This window comes from Ambystoma mexicanum, chromosome 7p (assembly GCF_040938575.1).
Source record: "Ambystoma mexicanum isolate Mex_15411 chromosome 7p, UKY_AmexF1_1, whole genome shotgun sequence".
Taxonomy (NCBI): Eukaryota; Metazoa; Chordata; class Amphibia; order Caudata; family Ambystomatidae; genus Ambystoma; species Ambystoma mexicanum.
In genome coordinates this window covers 381,937,846-381,956,295 of record NC_090939.1, presented here as the reverse complement: position 1 = coordinate 381,956,295, position 18,450 = coordinate 381,937,846, and the positions used below count along the sequence as shown (strand labels likewise).

Below are 18,450 nucleotides of genomic sequence, written 5' to 3'. Positions count from 1 at the left end.
TGCAAAACCTTGTCAATAGATTGCGCTATGCAAAAGTCCTGTTCTACAACTGCAAACATTAAATAACAATCTCCAACATGGTACAGACCGAAGAACACCTTTGAGAAATCAAACACATTCAACAATAATATTTTGGAATTGAAGTTGACTTACAAAATTCAGTTACTTTACAAAACATCAGAAAACACCTCACAAACAGCAACTTCCTCACAAACTCATACAAAAAAAAACACTGCTGCTGGAATACCAAAGTATGTGTCTGTTAAAAGAGTACACAAATAGTAGATACCGGCTACAAAATACAGCACAATAATGAATGCCAATGGACCCAGTTAGCATTTTATTTAACAACAGAAAATACATACAAAATGACTGACCCCTCAATAATTTGCACATACTGCAATACAAAGCTTGGCAATAACCAAATGCCATCACAGGCTATCGCTAATAACTTAGACATGTTTCCAATTCCCAAAGCCCTCCAACAACTTAACTTGTAATAGAGCATCATAATTCAAACAGTACACCAATTTCGAGCTATAATATGCCTTCAACATTAAACGGACAAATTGCCTCGATCTGAGGTACTAAAAGGCATCTGTGGCAAGGAAATATATTTGCCATTAGATCTTAAAGAAAATGTGGAAGCTATAGGAATAAGATAGCCAATAGAACAATCTTTAATTGTATTAGTTACTGGTGTACCAACAAAAGACAGAAAAAATGCCAACAAGTGGCTGACTTAAACAAGCTCTAGAATATCTTAAAACTATGAATACTACAATGATATAAACATAGAAGAAAACTTAAAAAGAAAACTCCCAAATAATTGAGCATTCACCACAAGCTGGCCAATTTGAACGTGTGGATCCTCTTACTGCAGCCAAGATTTTAGACCACTATACAATTCACCCACTACATTTTAAAGACACCATAGAAGATGCATTGGAAACACATCAAATGTGCCAAGCTAAAGGATCTCCAATGAGCATATTGGAGAAAAATGTAGAAGCACTTTCCCACAGGAAAAGGAGGAAGATATGATGAAAGAGCCACACAAATTAGTGCATCAGAATATCATACTTTACAAATGTATTCTGAAGACCCAAAATTCAGTCAAAATGTATAATACATTTTCCACCTCTTCTTGGAAAGCGAACTAGCAACTCTATGTTGCAGAGTTGCACACACTTTAAAAACAGGCTCTAATTTCTTTAAAATGTCAGCTACCAAACTCTGTCAAAAAATAAAATACAAAGATTAATATTTTGCAGTCAAGTATCACAAATCAATTGGCAAACACAGGTGGTGCAAAAAAATACTGGCTCAGACGTCACGCTTATGTACATTGCATGCTACAGAACCTAGGCCCACCCACATGGTTTGATATGATATGATATGGCATTTATAATGCCCCTGTACACAAGTGTTTCTATGAGCGTAACTTTGTTTGTTTCTTCAAGTTGTGCAAAATATGCATGGGTGACTTGCATAACTTCTTACGCACTGCAAACCAAAATAAATTAGGAACGGACATAAAAACACCAGGAGAACTCTGTTCTCTTGACCATGTCAATGTTTCAAGATACTTTCACTTCATTGCATCCTGCACTTCATCTGTAATAAAACGAGCCATCCACTTAAGGCATGGCTACCGCCAAACTCGGGTCCAGGTCCTGCAAAAGGGGACTTACCAGGCCATTCTGACCTTGGAGGGCCTGGGAATCCCCTTTCATAGGACCCGGAGCCGGTACATCCCCATTCCCATTTGAGCCCCCATAGGACTCAATGGGAATGGGGAGGATGGTAGCAGCGGTACCGTTCATAACGGTACCGTTGCTACCATCCTGGTCTGCTCACGGGTGCCGCTCTGCACGCCTGGTCTGACCAGGGGTGCAGAGAGGCCCCTGCGAGCAAACTCGTAATGTTGCGGCATGGCAACAATGACGCCGATAGCACTACCAGCGCCATTGTTGCCTTACCACAAAATTGGTAATGGGGCCCAATGTATTGAAAAAGACATTGGGCCTCATTACAAATGTTGCGGTCCAGGTCCCACAAAAGGGGACTTACCGGGCCATTCTGACCTTGTAGGGCCTGGTAATTCCCTTTCGCGGGACCTGGAGCCGGTACATCTCAATGGGAATGGAGAGGATGGTAACAGCGGTACCGTTCATAATGGTACCGTTGCTACCATCCTGGTCTGCTCGCAGGTGCCGCCTGGTCTGGTCTTATTAAGGGCATGGCTACCTCCAAACTCTTAATGAGGCCATTATATGTGACATCCCTTCAGAAAATACACATACTGGCCTACGTACACAAATCTTACGCTTCCAAAAACATAAGCGTGACAAATACTGCTGACGTTGATATAAAAACCAATGTTAATACTATACCAAATGTCACCTTGGCTTCCCTATACCAGTTTCCACCAAAGGACAAGTAAATAGCTTGATGTCTTCTGTTAAGCACACTGCAAAAGGGAAATCCCCTAAACACACATACTACATTAAAAGTACATCAATGATTACAGTGCGATCATTGCCTTCTTGTGGAATGCAAATATAGACATTCAATGTATTGCAGACAACTCCATTGCATTTGCAAGATATGTCACAGCCTTGCTCACCAAAGCTGAGATGACAGAGCTAAAAGACATTTGGGATGACATTTCATGTGCCCCTGTTGTACAGCTTTGTTATCAAAATGCTGTCATATAGAGAATGTGGGGACTACAAAGCTTCAGATTGTTTAACAGGTACAGCCCTATATGGCAAATCTGAAAACTTTGGGCCTCATTATGGCCCTAATGGTCTGGAAACAACGGTGACAGTAAATCCGCCGCCACCGTTGTTTCGGGACCGGCTGATTCCGAGTTCTGCAGGCGGGAGGTGTCACTCCCACCAGGTCTGACCTGGCTGGAGTAACGCCACCCACCTGCAGGCGGAAATGGAAACACCGGCTCCGTCATAGATGGATCCAGTGTTTCCACTGTCCCCATCCCCATGGAGTCCTATAGGACTCCATGGGAATGGGGATTTTTGGAATTCTGCCTCCGGTATTACCGGGTCACCAGGGTTGAAATGCCCTGGTGATTCTGGCAATCACAAAGGTAGAATGGTATTTCTGGGTCCGGCTGCAGCCTGCCAGTTTTTCCGGCACGGCTACCGGCGAACTTGTAATGAGGCCCATTGTCTGGCTAGACCTTGGTCAAGATTCATCGGGGAAAAAATGGCACTAAAATCCTACCAGGAGATAGAAACAGTAGCTGCAAATGATCCCAACAGGCAGGACATTTAAAAAAAATCCAGAACCTACAGGATGGCTGCCTGAGGGCTGACCTCCTGTACCTGCCTTCATCTCCCTGTATTCACTACAATGGCTGAGGAAAATACAGGAAATTCACAACCATCTAAGAGGCAGAAAGGGGAAGAGATCAACTCTGAGAAAAGAGGATAAACTGATGGAGCTGATGTTCAAAGTGACTACAGATATTGCTGACATCAAGGCTTACCTTGTAGCTTCTGAAGACAGATACAATGAGTTGTCTGGAAAAGTTACTAACACGGAGGGTCATCTAACCGTGATGAGTGATGACTCCCTGAAAATGGCTATTCAGATAAAAGGACTACCAGCTCAAGTTGAAAAATTCACTCTTAAATGCTCTGAGCAGGGGAATTACTCTAGGAGAAATAACATCTGGGTGGCTGGTTTTCCAGAGAATACTGAACAGGTATCCCTGCAGCTTTCATGGAAAGAGCTCTGATTAAGCTGTTAAGTCTTGATCCCAAAACCCCTCTGGAGATTGAGAGGGCACATAGGTCTCTGGGCCCCAAGCCAACACCTGGGCAAAGACCTCAACACTTCATCATAACATTTTTGAGATTCCCAGCGAGAGAATTGGTGCTGAGGAAGGCAAGAGAAAAAAATGACTTGTTGTGGGGATCACATAAAATCATGATCTTTGGAGATTTAAGCCATGATCTACTGGAAAGAAGGAGAGCTTTTAACACAGCCAAGGAGAAAGCAAGAAGGAAGCATCTAAAGTATTATATGATCTACCCAGCAATATTAAGGGCAGTGCTTAATGGAACAGTGCACTCCTTCATGGATAATAAGGATGCTGAGGCATTCCTCACAGATTTGGATTTGGATCATCAGCCCATGGAAGAGGCTCCTATTGAAAATTCAGATCGCTTCTGAGGAAGAAAAGATAAATGGATTTTGATCTACATGTTTTTTTTTCTGATTTGTGTTAAGTTGGTTTTATTATTTTCTCTTTTATTTTTCAGTCATTGTGGTTGTTTGTTTAAATATTATTAAAAGTCGTTGAATCCGTTCTTTGCTTTGCTTTTATTTAAATGGTGCACTTGATTTTTCTTTGATTTGAATGCCGCACACGAGATAATGCCTGTGGATTGTTTTGCTGGGGTTAGAGGAAAGGACCTGGGCAACGTGGTTTGCGTTGGATTTGTTTTTTTATTTCCGGATACGGACCACTGTGTTGTAATACTATGTGATCGCCCTTCACTTAGATCTTCACATCGGCGAATGTCCATAAGGATGTTGTGACAGAGGACTGTCTGCAGATGACGGATGTGGCACTTGTACTGTAAGCTGGGGCCAGAGGGAGGAGGGGATGCTCTGCGAGTTCCTGTCACTTCATGGGAAGGAAGGCTCAGGCAAACTCATACTTACTGTGATACTGTTATTACTGTTGGCACATGAACGCGCTGATGAGAGATTTCTGTGTGAGCTGCTGCTGTCGCGTGTATCATATACAGTGTAATGCCTACATGACCCCTAATCTATTGCAGTAATGGCCGGTGTGTAAGCTTAACATCCAGTGCAAGAAACAAATGCAGTTATAGGTCAATGTTGAGAAATGTATTGTGAAATAAGTGCGCTAACTGTGTTGTTGTGAACAATGGACTATGTGTGCTGTCGAGTGTTCGATGATGCGGACTCTTGGCATAGCGGACTAGTTCTCCTGGCCTGTATGTAAAGGAGGGGGCTTGTAATTACTGTGAGCCACGTTAGTTCTGGCCTTTGGACCACTCATGGTAACGCCGAGTGGGTTTATATGGAGAGGCTTTGAATTGCTTTTGGGAGGTTTGCGCTCTCTGAGGGGACTCCTATTCATTCTTTAATGTGTCTAATGTTCTGATGTGTGCAGATTGGACTGTAGGAATTGCATATTACTGATCTCTCAGTTTGAATATAATTTACATGATGGATTAGTGCTGAACGTTTGGATTTGGCAATATGGATTCATACATATTAGAGCATTTCTCAAAAGCTGCATGAAACTTGCATTTGGGAAGGGGTGGGAACCTTCTGGGGGAGTACAGTTCAGAATACATGAATATGTTCCTTGGATGACTTATGTAAGCAGTAATGGAACAATGGGCCTCATTATAAGTGTTGCAGTAAGGCAACAACGGCGCTGGTAGTGCTACCGGCGCCGTTGGTGCCTCGCCGCAACATTACGAGTTCTGCTTGCGGGGGCCGCTCTGCACGTCTGGTCAGACCAGACGTGCAGAGCGGCACCCACGAGCAGTACCGGATGGTAGCAACGGCCCCGTTATTAATGGGACTGTTGTTACCATCCTCCCCATTCCCATTGAGCCCTATGGGGGCTCAAATGGGAATGGGGACATACCGGGTCCCGCGAATGGGAATTACTGGGCCTGCAAAGGTCGAAATGGCCCGGTAATTCCCAATTTTCGGAATCCAGACCTGAGTTTGGGGATAGCCATGCCGGTAAAAAGGGCATGGCTACCTCCAAACTGGTAATGAGGCCCAATGTCATAAATTGCAAGCGTGCTGGTTCATTGGAAGCTACTGGTAGTTGCTAGTTCATACTGAATAGGTGAATGGCAATGATGTGTTAGCATGATTACCATAATGGATAGACATGGGTAAAGTTGGGCATATGTAAAGGGCCAGAATGTATGCTGGTGACAGCAGACGGAAGCCTAAATCTCATGTGATGAATGTGATGAGTATTTCAAGGGGTCAAAGCCAATCGTACTTCCTTGGTTGTTCAATCATCTGTGAACATGCAATTTTCCAATGTATGAAATGTTTTTTGAAGGCCTTCATTGAAGTTAGTGCTGATCTGTAAAACATTGGACCTATTGTGTTTCACACTGGGGTCTGCCTTTTTACATTCTGTGTTCTATATGAGAGGGACACTAGTAAGGGGTACATTCATATATGCTGCTTGGTGCTTTATTATTATGAATGAGGTGACTGGTTTGCTGGTGGCCATTACGGGGAATGCTATGGTGTTCTCTACGCTGCAAACTTGTTGCTTATGCTGGGTATAGGTTTAAATGATGGGGGGGATGGTATGCTCTGGGTTGAACTTTTTTTATTGGCTGGAGCCTGTATGTCGACATCTTGAATACATAGATCTTTGATGATCGCTTGGGGCTTGATAAGTGATAGCATAGGATTGAATGTTATTATGATGGTGTCAGGGGGACTGGGGTTGTTGGGTAAGTTAAATGCGTATTTAGGACTTAATTAGACTTTTTTGGGTTCTTGTGCAATCTGAATAGTTCTAGTAGGGACCTGTCCTCTTACAGTTGGTTGTGATGTTTGTGGTAGGCCTTTTCTTTTTTCGTTTCTTTCTTAGCATTGGGGGATTAAGATATTTCATGTATGAATGTGTAATTAACGTGGCAGCTACATCCTTGAAAGGGTTAGGATAGAATATCAAGTGTATGGTGATGCTTGGTATTCACTGTTCTCTGGGGGTTCTCTTCAGGGTTCTATTTTGTTATTATTTGTTTTGTGTTTAAATGTTGTGTCATGTGGATGTGTAGTTTGTGTGTCTATTGTTTCTTTTACACTGTGTGTCTATGCTGGCTCCGCTCTTCAACTTCTGTTGCTGATGCTTCGAGGCTTGGTTGTTCCTGGTATGCTGATGTCTGAAATCCTTAAAATGGTGCTATGCTGCTTATATTTGAAGGTTGTGACAGTATTCTATGTTAGCGACTGTTTGTAATAGGTTGAAATGGGAGTGAATGATTTGACTGCGGTAACATGGAACGTTAAGGGATTGAAATGTCCTAAGAAAAGGAGAAAGGTTATGGCGAGGTTATCGAGGTCCAAGGCTGATATTGTTTTTTTACATGAAACCCATTTGATAGATGAATCTAGGCAATGGCTGACTAACTCTAGGTATGATAAAGATCTCTCTAATTGTTACTCTTCCGCCTCTAGGGGGGGGTGAGTATTTTATTCAAGAGAGGACTGCAATATAAGGTTGAAAAGGTAGTGATGGATGGGCAAGGTCGTATGATTTTTGCTGATGTAATTTATAAGGAAAGGTTGATCACCTCTGCTTGCATTTATGGACCATGTAGTTCTGGTAAGGGTTTCTTTGATGATATCTCAAAACTGTTGAGTGAAATGGAGGCCAAACTATTGTTTTGGGGGCGGGGGATTTTAATTGTGTTTGTGATTACAAATTGGATAGACTTAGTTCGTGTAGATATTCCAATATGAACACTTGTAGGGAATTTGATTTTTTTTTTGAGAAATTTGGATTGGTTGACATATGGAGGGAACTGCATCCTCATGAAAAAGAATTTACTTTTTTTTCCCAGTGCATGATTCTTTCTCTAGGTTGGATTATATATTGATTAGTGGGATGTTGATGGCTAAAACCCTTGAAGTTACTATTAGAGAGAGGCAAATCTCTGATCCCGCATTAGTGGATCTCTGTCTACAGATGGAAATGGTAACTCTGTCCTTTAGGAGGTGTAGATTGAAGACGGGATGCTAGAGGAAAAGGATGTTACCGCTGATTTGTTGTCCCATATGACTCGTTTTTTTAAAATCAATGTAGGTTCTGCTGATCAAGAGACGGTATGGGATAGTTTTAAAGCGACAATTAGAGGTTGTCTCAAGATCACGCCTTCGGAATAAATCCATGAATTATTTGGATTTGTTAGAGGCAAGGTTGTCTGAGATGCAACAAAAGTATGCCCGATTGGGGAGGACTAAAGACAGATGTGAGATGAATCTGGTTAAGTAAAAATTGGCGAACACAACCAACTTGATGGCTGAACGAGGTCTGTTCTTCTAGCGTCAAGAGTATTGGGAGACTGGGGACAGCAGTGGTTGACTATTGGCGAATAGATTGAGGAGTATGAGTGGGAGACCTTCTGTTCAGGGAATTGAAGATGAGAGTGGAAAATTGGCATGGAAAAATGCTGAGATTTGTGCAAGATTTAGGAATTATTATGAAGCTTTATATATGGAAGAGGGATCAGTATCCAGGCAGGATTTGGAGGGCTTGTTTGAACACATTCCTATTAAAAAACTGTCATTTGATGATAATAAAATGCTGGAAGTGGACATTGATGTCGAGGAGGTACTGTTGGCAATTGGGCAATTAGAGTTAGGGAAATCTGTGGGTTTAGACGGACTACCCGTGGAATTTTATAGGAAATTTGATACTTTTTTGGCTCCAATATTGTGCAAATTATTTAACTCTTTTTTACAGGAGAAGGGCTTGTGTCAGACAATGTCTGAGGCTATTATTACAATGATTCTTAAAGGAGGAAGCAATAGTAAAAATGTAAAAATTATAGGCCCATTTCTCTGTTGAACGTTGATGTCAAACTTTTTACCAAGATACTGGCAAATAGATTGGGTGATTGTATGGGGAAAATAATTCATGAATCCCAAGTGGGGTTCATGAAGGGTAGACGCAGATATGATAATATAAGAACTTTAGTGGATATAATAAGTCTGCATAGTAATGAACGTGTCGATTCTGCCCTGGTCTTCATGGATGCTGAGAAGGCATTTGACAGAGTGAACTGGGATCTTCTAGAATTTACTATGGAGAAAATGGGATTTGGAAGTAGGTTTAGAGGGATGGTGTGTTGTCTTCAGGATTCTGCTAAGGCACGTGTCTGGCTCAATAGTGAATTTTCGGAAGCTTTTAGTCTTGCTAGAGGTACGAGACAAGGATGTCCTTTGTCACCTTTTTTATTCAACATCCCTATGGAGCCTTTGGCAACATTGATACGGAATAAACAGAGGTTACGGGCCGGACCTTTGGGGCATAGGAAGTTAAAGTCCTTTCTTATGCTGATGATATGGTGGTGGTGCTCTCAGACCCTGGGAGAGGTAGTGTGATTCTTAAGGAAGTACTTGAAAAGGTGGGCAAGTTTTCGTGTTTAAAATCAATTGGGATAAAATAGAGATGTTCTCACTCTCGGTGGCAGTTAGAAGGGGGGATTTCGCAGGATGGAATTGTAAGTGGTCTGAGACGTATGTAACGTATTTGGGGATTTTTCTTGTTAGAGATGTCCGGAAGATGGTTCAATTTAATGTGAATAAATTATTAGAAACAACCCTTAGGAGAGATATTAGTAAGTGGTCAAGATTGGATTTAGGGATTTGGGCAAAGGTTAATACGATTACAATGTCACTTCTGCCTAAGATTGTGTATGTTATGCAGTCGATTCCCCTTCATTTCTCAAAGAAGTTGTTTAAAGAAATTGATCGGGTCTTCCAAGATTTTCTTTGGGGTGAGAAGAAGGCTCCAAAGATTCCAAGGTTTATTTTACAACGGGATACTAAGGAAGGGTGTTTGGATATCCAAACTTGGAAAAATATCATAGAGGATTTATTTTGAAGAAAGCGGCCCTGTATGCAAGGGTAGAGACAGAAGGGGAACCAATCTGGTTGACTATAGAGAGGAGTGCCTTGTTACATTTCCACTTGGGAAATATATTTTCTATGGGGAAGCTACCTAAAGGTTCTGCAAAATTGTGTTCTTGAGCCATAACTCATCAATTTGGTATAACCCTGTGTTGCAACTTAGAAATAGAACTTTATATTGGCCGAGTTGGATTTCGAAAGGGATCTTATCACTAGGGGATTTACTGTGCGATGGGCGCTTGGTGTCCTTTTGTCCTTTTAGAAACTTCAAAGAGTGTTTCATTTAAGTGGGAGAGGAAGGACTAGATTTAGGGAATTAGAAAATCTTCTGACCCAGGTATTCAATATGTTGTCTGTGCCGGTAGAGAAGGAGCCAGCGGGTTGGACCATTTTTTGTTTGTCGCCACGTAATGTATCTACGTATTTGAAGCTTATGCAGGAGAGTGATTCAGTGATGGGTTCATGGAATACTTTGAAGCATAAGTGGGAGATACATTTGGGTTGTGTGATCGATGAGGAAGTCTGGAAGTACATGTGGCCGGTGGGCTATGGTAGAAAGATGAATCTTAAGTTACAGCTTATACATCAGAAGGTTTTGGGAAGATTGTATTGGACACCGGTACGTATGTGTGCTTTAGGGTTAATAACTGATGATTTTTTGTTGGGGATATGGGAAAGAGAAAGGGACATTGATCCATATGTTGTACTGTCCCAGAGTACTGGCCTTTTGGTGTGAGGTGCTGGATAGGTTGGACATGACCTTATCAATTACATTTCCAGGAGGACTGTTGCAGGTTTTATTATTGGCAAAAAATGAGTGCTGTTTAATGGCTCGTTTGTATGGATCTTGGTCAGATAAAATCCCGGTGATAGCAGTAAAACCAATTTTGAAGGTGTGGAAGACCAGGAAGAAGACAAAAGTGGAAGATTGGATTAATGATGTGGTGATATTGTCTGATTTTGAGTTGGTCATGTTTAGGAGGCAGGGTAAAGAGGAGGCCTATTGGACAGTGTGGAAATCTTTTATTGGTTTATATGGTAATGGGATATCGGCTAATGTGGTGGGTTAGGTGTCTTAATATGGTCAATAGTACTCTTAGTTTTTTGTAGTCTCGTGTTTGTGTAAGTGTTGTTATGTCTTTTCCTTGTTTGTATGTTAAGGAAAGTGGATAAATCTTGAGGAGAATATATTGTTTTTATAATATGTTTTATTACTCCAATGAGTCTCTTTATGGAACTTAGTTAATGTTTATTTTTTTGGGGGGAATTACTGTTTAACATATATATATATATATATATGGTAAGATTTATAGGTATTGTTGTATGTGCTTACCTTGTATTATTATCTTCCATGTACTTGTTGAAAATAATAAATAAAGATGTAAAAAAAATGCAATTGGCACATACTATCCAAACAGATGTACTGCTTTGGAAAATATGTGCCTGTACGACATAGCCCATACTACTTGTACAAAAACAATGTCATGCCAGGTGACAGAACTGGCAAATATTCAGTCTCAGGTTGTGATGGAAGCCTAGTAAAACACACCCTAATTAATCATGTAAAGTTATTGTTAAATCTCCACAACATAGAGAACTTTGTTACATGCCCTATTTCAACTAGTCAGGCCTTGGAGAAAAGAAGAAAAATTGTTAGGTGACCATGACACATTTGAAGATGCATTCAAGGCGAATGAAAGCAGTGTACCAAATGTCAAATTTAAACAACACAAACAAATGTTGGACAATGAACGCCAACAAGAGGAAGACATTGAAACACTTCTAGATAAAGACACTCTTGAAGGCAGTCAACTTTCTCTTTTAGGAAGCCAAGAACCACTTTGAGAAACACTCCTTCAAAATAAAGCAGAAATAGCCATGACTGGGGTAGAAAAAAAACATGTATCAATCTAAACAACAATAAGAAGATTTGTCAGTGCTCAAATCACAGCTAAATGATGAACAACTCACCATTTACCTAGGAGTCACTGAAGAAATTGAACATGGACTAAAACATGAAACTGCAACTTGTAGCTGTAAACTTGATAAACCTCTGCACTTGTATGTAAATGGTAAAGCTGGTTCTGGCAAAAACGTCTTAATTAAAATAATCAGGAAATGTCTACAAGAGTTAGCAAATACCAACCTTTCAGTTGTTGCAACAGCCCCCATAGGTCTAGCTGCTTACCACATAGAAGGTGTAACACAGATTACATTTCCTTCTAGTTGAACACCAAAACAAATTAGAATTCTACAAATTGTCAGCAGAAGCTGTTACTGAAGTACACAGAATTCAACAACAAATGATGGTGCTCCTGGTGATGAAGTAAGCATGGTTTCCAACCTCATGCTGGCTTTAATTCATCTCAGAATGCAGGAAGTCCAAAAAAACAACCATGAACAACTGTTTGGAGGAAGACACAGTATTGTTTTTGGAGACCTCCTACAGTTAAGCCCAGTTAAAGATCAACCTATATTCAAAACATTAGGAAACAAAGAATGCCATACACACTTGAGAGTAATGGGAATGTAAATCTCAGGTGACATTTTTGCTACAGAGATCTAACTCAAAATATGTCAATCTACAGATCTAATCTATGCTAACATTTTAAAAAGCATTAGAACTGCTATGCTTACTAAACATGCAAACTCCATTTGAACAAGTAGAGTAATCCATGAACTGTATGGACAAAAGACATCTGCTCCTGATGTCAATGAACTCAGCAAAAACTAAAATGCATGTACTTAATGCCAGTGCTTGCAAGTTGTTCCCAATTCAATGATAAAAGGTTGAAAAATCACATGCAGTACATAGTGCATATAAGCTCCACAAATACATTAAAAGTGCATGTCAAGACAATCCATATTGGGCAACAAGCACAGCTAGACTAAATATCTTAGAAACATGTATCTCCAACACAGCTGGATTATAAAAACTATTAATTCTGTGTCTAAACTGCAGAGTAATTCTAAAATGTTACTTTGATGTAGGACAAGGTTTAGTCAATGGAGCAATTGGTACAGTTGTTGGTGTCCAAACATATCCACATGACAACATTCATTTTTTGAACATCCACTTTGACAAACTTGCAGATGTTAAAAGAATAGGTTGCACAATATCACGTTTCCTTCTTTTCAAAGGCATGTTTCTACACAGAGAACAATTCTCTCTGTCTCTTGCATATACTGTCACTATTCACAAGTTACAAGGTCTAATTCTAGATCACACACTGATCGATATTGGCAGCACAGTCTTCAAAAAGGAACGAGTTACGTAGCACTTTCACATCTCCGTAAACTTGATAGTCTATTCCTAGTGAGCTGTAATGCTAACAAATTCAATGCTGACATTACTTTCATAATATAATACAACAGGCTACGTGCACTGTATACCCACATATAGATATGTACCCTGTACCTTAAAAAATAAAACCTTTAAAAAGAGAACCAATAAAAACAGAAGCTATGGTAGATCTCCCCGCAATCCCACCCAAAAAACAAAAAAACAACTGCAGGTCCTTCAAATGATATAAACACAAAACTCTATGGTCCAAATCCAACTGCAGGTCCATCAAAAGATACAGGGACAGATCTCACTCGTCCAGAAACAACTGCAGGTCTATCAAAGGATAGAGATGCAAAACTCTCTGGTCGTTTTGAATTCCGGAATGCAACTGGAGTAAATTGCTATGCAAATGAAGCAATTAATCTTCTTGTCCAGATGTCACCAATTGTTGACAATATTTACGCAAACGGTTCAGACGAGTTGTGTTTGCAAATGCGCTTCCTTCATAGAAATGCCACAAATAATCCTGACAGTGCCTACGGTGCCTCAGGTAGAAGGCAAGAATTGGACAACTGGTTAGGAATTATTAAATTCACCTTAAACATACAGGAAGATCGACCTGATTTCGTATTGTACTTACTACAAGTGCTAGAAACAAAAAACAACCATATGAATGAAATCTTCCAGATTTCATACACGTGGAAACATGCATGCACTCACTGCAGCCAATTCACAAGAGCACATAACTAATGAACAATGTGTCCATGTATCCAGCAAATTGTGAATCCATTTGTAGAGGAGTAGGTGGATGCCTCTTCTCTGGTCCTGCCCCCTCACTACCATCCCATTGGAGAAACAGATGAAGAGCTACATTTGGGAACCCATGCATGAATCCATGCAACATTCCTATAACGTGTCAAGTGTATGAAAGAAGATATGCACCCAGTCAGCCATTCAGAATATACCCTCAGGCAGAAGAAAGATGCTACCAGGAAGGATTTCCACAACCAATATGCCAGAATTTGGCTATGGGTAATATGAACAAACTCTAAGTAAAGTCTGATGACAACAGAATAATGTCATAAAGAAAATGTTTCAACCTATGCAGAAATGATATGAAAATACTTAAGATTGACAAGTTGACTGAAGCACTGAGAGAAACATGTACTTAAAGACAAAGTAATCGTGAATTTAAGAAGATGAAGTAACGTGCTGACCACTAACTGTAAATACACTGTAAAGCAAGGTAGAAAAGGTACATAGAAGCTTTCTAAAAAGAGGTATATACTTAACGTTTTGGACGACCATTGGAAGAAAATGGATGATGGGCTGTGTTAAGAATCAACCCTGCTACCTCAAAAGACGAGCCTAGGTTTGCAAATTGAAGAACTGATGAATAATCTGTTTTTGTGTGCAGAATAAGGGAGTACCTTGGCCTGGGATCAAGGAGGCTATTTCAAAAGGTGGGTGCAAGGCACAAAGGAAGTCAAAAAAACAGACCATGTGCATAAGATATATTTCTGCTAAGATTAGGGGAGGCAAATACATCTGCAAGTGCCAAGTGTTGAACAACTACCAAGGCAATAGCCCATGTGAAGTGGAGTGAGCAAGTTTCTAAAGGCCAGAAAGAGCAATTGCACTCTGTTTAATCAAATCAAATAATAGTAAATGATAGGCTGAAATGAACACAATCGTGGTCTCCTAACACGTGACTCATAAGTCGAAAACAAGGGCCATTCATTAAAAGCACAGATGGAGATAGAGCTCTGTTCACACTCTCTGGAATGTTCCAGGACAGTGAGCAGACTACGAGGTCAACTACAAACAGAAGACCTTGACTAAGGATCGGGTTGATAACATATGATGGACTCATTGGGAAAACAAGGAATGAATTGACGTATCTCAAGCACCTAGGTTTTGTTTTCATTCATGTGCTGCTAAACAAGCCGAATGTCCAAGGTTGGATGGGGTTGCCAACCAATCATAAAACCTGCCATGCACTTTTACATACAATGTTTCATTTACCAATCCACTGCCATATCCTCTGCTATAATCAGTATGTTTTTTGTGTAGAAGTAGCTTATGGTGTGTTCTACAGACAAGGGGCAGCCAATGAGTTATTAACCCTTATATGATTATATAAGTAATCATGTTCTCCTAACCCAATCCCTCCCGTTAATATGTTTTGGAGATGCCACGTAGAATGTCGTCATAAATGACGTATGTAAAAGTATATAAGCTCTGTACAATCAAGATAAAGTGTATCTATTTTGATAGCTGTTATATCTCCATGCTTTCTTTCATTGATATTAAAGCAATATTTTACCATCTTGCTTGGGTTTGTCTGGTTATTTGGTCTAAGATATTTACTGGTAATTCCATCTAGCACATAGAAGATGTTTCAAAGTGTCAGAGCACACATTCCATTTCACCAGAATCTGCAAAATGCAAACAATGGTCTATTGTGCCTGTTTTGTAATTCAGACAATCGCTCCACCATACAGATATATTTACATGACCAATATGTGATAGTAATGCTTTTAAGGTACAATGCAAATGGTACTAAAAATAACTGTAAACTCACTGGCTTTACAAACAGCCAAGTATCTCCCAGTAAGAAAACCTTCACAACAGTATGCATGATACACCACACTGTTGCAACAACCACTTCAGGCCACTATACTCAATATGTCAAAAAAACAATTGGTTAGTTTGAATGTAATGGCACTTAGTTACTTAAAAACATAGGTTACCCACCTACCTAATATTCTTGCAACCCACATTTACTCATTAGACTACCATACAATACACATTTAGAATATGCCAATGGGTATCGAATTACTTTAAACATGCACTTCATTACAATACACTTCAAACCTTCACACATGCCATTACACTTATTTTTACATTATACATCCAAAGAACTACAGTAGAACTTTTAAAATCCAATACAGTTAGAATACGGGAACGGGTATCTAACTACTCTAAACATACCCTTCATTACTACATTAGTGCTTTTAAAATCCAATGCAGTTAGAATAGGCCAATGGGTATCTCACATATTTAAACATTACAATACACTTCAAACATGCCATCACACTTATACTTATATAATACATCCATAGGACTACAGTAGAACTTTTAAAATGCAATACAGTTAGAAGATGCCAATGGATATCTAACTACTGTAAACATTTCTATGTGATTATTTTAAAAACCTTTTCAGAGAATACTTCTTTAATGAAACATTTATAACAAAAAAACATTGCATTTATTTTATTATTTTAGGGGTTTCCCAAGATAGCCCTTCGTTTCCCTATGCTTACCCTAACCCTTACCCTAACCCCCTTCCCACCTGTTTAACATCTTATCCCACCTCATATGTAAAATTAAAAAATGCAAGGTTTTTTCATTCTAATTGTTTCGGTTAAAAAAATCATTCTCTGTTTTGTATTTGGTATAATCAATGAATACCCTGTAAACATACCATTCATTAAATACACTTAAAACATGCCATCAACTTATACTTACACAATACATCCATAGTACTGCAGTATTATATTTTAAAAATCCATTACAGTTAGTATACGCTAAAGGATATCTAACTACTTCAAACACACACATATATTCTGTAACAAGTAAACCTTAAAACCATGTGAATGTCACAAACTGTATCTGTATACAATAGGGATTTTTCAATCCACCATGGATTTTTTTGCCCAATGGCCCAATGATTACTACATGTTAATACAAAAACAGTATATTACGCACAAATGTACAATGCACAGGGCTCTGGGGTTGCTGTTGGTACTCTTGTTCAGAAGAGAATTGCCTGGCATGTTGGTGCTGGACTGCCCTTGGCCAGGACAAAGACTGATATGTAGTGGAAATCTCTCTTCTGTGAAAGGATGGTGAGCTAAAGAATCTAGTTGAGACTCTAACCCGGGATATAGGCCGGTAGTTAGAGACACTCCCAGAGCCCCTCTTACATGTTCAAACAATTGATCACATTTGTGGATAACCTTCTCCTGCTCACAATGTGTCTGAACCCACCACATACTCCAGCACAGGAACTCTGAAAAGAACCTTTGTGCAATGTAAGCGTGCGTCCCAATGTTGACTATGTTTCCCATCTTATTACTGATATGATCTAGCAATGTAGGAAAATATATATCAATAAATATGAATGCACAATGCTTTTGTTTGCTCCATCAGCATTTTCAGACACAAAAGAAACAAGAAATTGAACAGAAAGAAACGTTTCCTTATCTCACGCTGCTGTTCTCTCTTAAAGGTGCTGCGCAGACAGCTTGGAGAAAAAACTTCTTATTTTCAGATGGCTCCTATATAGCCTGCAATTTCATACATGCAGATACAATTAAAATACGAGTTATAGTTTCTGGCAAGCCATCTGCCCTTTGCTATGCCCTCTGCTCTCAACTAGTGCATAAATGATACCCATGGAAATATAAAAGGTGTCACATTTACAAGGTTTTAATGCGTAACAAATGCCTGTTATGACACTTACCTGTTGGCCTGGTTGAAGGAACTATAACTATCTTGGAAAGTATTGGATGAAAATGCATAGAATGAGGGTTCGGAACAGGCTGCCAATTGGAAGGGCTCTATAGCTTGTGGCTGTAAGGAAACTGATGCCTATTACGATCTGCCCCAATCAATACAATGTGGAAGATACCTGGTGAGTTTGTGTGCCTTATCATAAGGCTGGTAGGGTGGGATGAGAGACATGTTTGGGACTGCTGAACTAAGTTGCATAGAGTTTAGTAGTAGTGGGGTCAGTAGTGCACTGCATTGCATAAACATGTGCTGCGGTGAAGTGTGACTATAAACTGTGGACATAGATTTACAGACAATCATTAGCAGGAACTATTTCTGAACCATAGTGTGAATTTGCAGTCTTGCAAGAACTGTGATAGGAATGACTGTTAAAACTCCCAATGTGCAAAGCTCATGTATTTGTCACATTTATCTCCTGGCAGCATTATTATCTAATTGTTATGTTTTGGCTCATTCTTGATGTTACAGGGATAGCTGTGGGGCCAAACTCTAATTCTATGACATTGAAGATGGAGGATTGTATTTGGGGAGCGATGCATATTTGCCCATTTCTCTGACATGTTCCCACCGTCTGCACACATATGCTGTGCAGGCCCAAGCAACAACAGACACTCCACTGTATCTTTTATGCTGTCAGTCAGATTCAACAAGTTCAACGTCTTAAAGGAAGCTCTGTTTCTAAAATGCAGCTTGTCATATCTAACTAACTTGCCTTACTGACCTCAGTGATGTTAGACTGCTAGGCAATCTAACATCACTGAGATGCAATAAAGTTGTCTTTTAATTGTGCATCTGTCAGTGTTTAGTGAAGAGAAAACAGGGTGACAAGTTAACAATTTACTGTGAAACGAGTGTGTCCTGTAATATCAAAATATTGCTAACAGGTTTTGGTCTGT

At 39.8% G+C, this 18,450-nt stretch overlaps 1 protein-coding gene and 1 long non-coding RNA gene across 4 annotated transcripts in view; one reads left to right on the top strand and one right to left on the bottom strand.

Annotated features, from left to right (window-relative positions):
* Positions 1 to 18,450, bottom strand: part of SAMSN1 (SAM domain, SH3 domain and nuclear localization signals 1) — a 1,266,558-nt gene that overhangs the window by 1,213,193 nt on the left and 34,915 nt on the right. The gene's annotated exons all lie outside the window — the stretch shown is intronic.
* The window catches only part of LOC138526079 (uncharacterized), a 169,203-nt gene continuing 155,238 nt past the window's right edge, over positions 4,486 to 18,450 (top strand). For both annotated transcript variants that reach the window (XR_011283480.1, XR_011283481.1), the window contains exon 1: positions 4,486 to 4,612. This is a non-coding gene — a long non-coding RNA (uncharacterized lncRNA). The remainder of the gene's footprint in view (positions 4,613 to 18,450) is intronic.